Below are 2500 nucleotides of genomic sequence, written 5' to 3' on the forward strand. Positions count from 1 at the left end.
ACAAAATGCACCCTTATGGAGCTAAAGAATGGAACGTCAATTGGATAAACAAGACAGGCGGTGAAAAATAAATATCTGGAATCTTAAAAGGGACGAGTAATGGACTTCGACAACAATCTATCGCCATTCGGGCCGAAATCAAAGTGAGCTGCATTTCTAATATTTTACCAAGTGTGCTGTTATGTAGAAGACTGAAACCAAATGGAAAATTCTCTGATAACTTATGGGTTCAACAAAGACAGAGAAGGAATCGAACACCTTAAGTGGATATGTGATCTCTGTCGTCTGACTATTTGTACTGTTTGTACTCAACTCCGCTGCACAGTCTTCAAGTAAAAAAAAATAATTGAAAATGTGACAGCCAAGAATTATTTCAAAGGAGCTTGTCGTCTATTTTGTGCTTCATTATTCAAGGAAAAGGTTCTTCATGGAAAGGGTTTGATCCTGAAATTTATTTTGTTGCAATTGCTTATGCATGGTCATTTCTTGTTTTCACGCACGTAGTGAAATGGGAAGGGGTTTTTGCCCCTAATAGCAAATATGTTGTTTGTTTCAAAAAATATTTCGCTGGAAAAGGTGACCTTTATAAATTCATCATGTTGTTGGTTAATCCAATTTATTGCTACGACTTGCTAGTGCGAAGATTGTTTACATGAAACTCACGCTTTTTGCGAATTTTGAGTGTCATGAAATTACATCATTTGCATGACAATAAATCCCTTTACTCTAACCCAAAAACATTCAGATAATAACAAAATTCATATTTGTTAACAATTTCTTCTGCTTTTGTGCTTGTCAGCATTGTGATTTGCGATAATTCGCAAGTCTGTTTTTGCATCTCATGGATGTTCAGATTTTCAATTACATGGCCGCTCAACCTCGCGATTGTGTAAATAGTTTATCCTGAAGTCAAAATAGATACATTCTCAGGAATCCGGCAAAGAAGGCTTCCTGACCCGACAGATGAAAAGTAAATATCCAGTCAACAAAATTAAAAAAGCAAAGACATTGTTTGACTCTGAAAATGACGAACGGTTAACATTCTTTCCCGTAGTTCATTCAGTTGACACAAGGTGATCACGTGCACTTTTATGGTTGCCTAGCACGTGATCAATTTCGTCCTATTGACAAAACATCATAAAAGTCAGAGACTGCAGAAATCTTCGTGTTTTTATGATCGATTGTCATTAATCTTAATGTTTTTTCTATCCTTAATCTGTCTTTTAGCTTGTCTTTTTCGGCTTGTTAACCCCTGGCTTTTATGGTACTTTTTGGTGCAAACGTAAAGCCAATCAATGTTTTGACCTGCCATCAGATTAGACTAACAATAAAAGGAATTAGTGTGTTCAATAAACGTTTGTTTAGTGCAACTGCAAGACATGCATGACATGCTGGGAAACGTCCGTCAGAGAAATTTGCAGTTAGTTTTTTTCGGACTATTTATTTAAAGAAGAAACGAGTGAATTTTACTCAAGAGTGTGTTTTGTTATCTTTAAACTGAATTTATTACCAAAGCTTAAGAACGGTTGCCTGTAAGAATCGAGAATCGTCCGTCAACGACCATTTTGGGGGATAGCTCATATTTTGCCCAAAGATACCCTTTAGTGAACTATTTTCAAGGACCACATTTAAAAGTTCCAGCGATTCTTATTTTTTTAGAAATTTGCGAAAATTTGAAAACGCGGTTAAAGTGCGGTTTTCTGTTGGACAAATTGTCCAAAATTTGCTGCGAGAACCAAGCAACGGTGAAGTCTTCAAATGAATTCAATTGGCACCAAACTTGACAAAAATTAAGAACAACTATTCTTGTTCATTTCTACTTCGATAGTTTTTACGGAAATGTTAAAATTGTGATTTTCTAAGCTCTTTAAAGAACATCCTCAAAAACCGCATAACATGGCGGCGGAAAATGGATGATATTTGACGCGATAAAAATGTACCTGGTACCTCATACTTAATTTTTTTTACTTCATATTCTTCAAATATTGCTATTATTCATTGTCTGTGTGAAGTTCTATGCTCGAACTCGGAACGCTTCCCGCCGAAAATATCAGAAATGTTTGTAACCTGAGCGAGCTAAATGACGCGAAATTTAAACGCAAGCTGATGCTAATTATTCATGTAGAATCGTCGAACTGACTAATTTTCGGCTTTGTAGCTTGTAAAGCTTTAAAAAATGCGAATTTATCCTTCAGAAGGATTAAAAGTGACTGAAAATAGTATTTGAGGGCAAAAATCCGCAAGTGAACTATATATTACTCAATTCAAACACATAATTTATACTGGTTTATGCAAGTGACTTTTCTATCACGATGTCAAAACTGAAATTAATACGATATTAAATCTGTTCAGTTTTCTGTCAAATGAGATCGTGATTCACACGACAAGTTAATATTTTAGGTGCAAGAAATGTACTCCACTGTAATGCGGAAGGTATCGAGAATTATTTTTGTAATTGTTTACATTACAAAACGCACGCAGTGTCAGTTTCACTGAAATG

This window comes from Montipora capricornis, chromosome 3, assembly GCF_036669925.1.
Source record: "Montipora capricornis isolate CH-2021 chromosome 3, ASM3666992v2, whole genome shotgun sequence".
NCBI classification, from domain to species: domain Eukaryota; kingdom Metazoa; phylum Cnidaria; class Anthozoa; order Scleractinia; family Acroporidae; genus Montipora; species Montipora capricornis.